Genomic DNA, 1021 nt, shown 5'->3' with positions numbered 1-1021 from the left:
TCTCAAAGTCGCTTCAGTCTTATTGTTCCGCCATATTTTAAGGACCAAATCGTGGCTTGAATGCGGCTCTAGCCAGTTAAATTCCCGGATGTTACCAGACATTCTACGCGACGCATAATCATTCGTCACCTTCTATTTCTGACTGTATTTTCCTTACATTATATTAAAAAAACAAAGCCAAACTAAGTGTATCAATTATCAAACGTTTTGTGATCACTTGATAGAGGTGTAAACAATAGAAGAACTCTGTGGTCAGGAGAGTCAAAAAAAAAAGCCGCAGCCACGTGGTAATAGTAGCCTGCGTCACAGATAAAACTAAAATCTAATTGTTGGCATAATTCTACAATTATTTTGGGACTTTCACTACTGGCCGCTTAATTGGTGGCCGCTTAATCATGAGGTTAAACTTTACTCAAAAAATATAGGGCTAATTAATAGACTATTACAGCTGCGACTGTCAGAACTGTTTAGAACATTAACTCAAGCGTCACGTTCACTCTTGCTATTAAAAGGGTGAGAAATTGAGGAAAAGTCACCATTTATTGGGAGTAAATAAATCCGTTGCAGGCTTGAGCAAAAAAGTTTCAGCTCTCTGCTTCCTTCAAGACAACCAATCAGCTCAGTATTTGTTTGAAAGGTAAGCGCTATGTTAGAAGTTGTTGTGAGAAAAGACAACGATAAGCCTTTAAAACAATTCCTCTCCTCGCATGATCGCGAAGTCATCTTGCTAATAGTCACCGCCGCGTAGTTAAACCTCACTGAATTTTGTCTTTCTTTTAGAGAGAAGCTTAAATTCGCCATACCTTGCAAAAGAGAAGATTTTAGAAGATACAGCCTTTTTTTCTGTGTTCTTTTGTAACTAGAAATTTCAAAAATATATTCATCTTTTAGGTTCTGAATAATACTAGATCGTTGCACTATGAAATTAAAACCCATGAAACTCCAGTGAATTTTTTCATGATAATTTCACATGTTTTTCACAGGTTTTTCAGGAGATTTTGATGGGATATTTTCATTGGTT

The sequence above is a fragment of the Porites lutea genome, chromosome 3 (genome assembly GCF_958299795.1).
Source record: "Porites lutea chromosome 3, jaPorLute2.1, whole genome shotgun sequence".
Lineage (NCBI taxonomy): Eukaryota > Metazoa > Cnidaria > Anthozoa > Scleractinia > Poritidae > Porites > Porites lutea.
Note: the sequence above shows the minus strand (reverse complement) of the source record.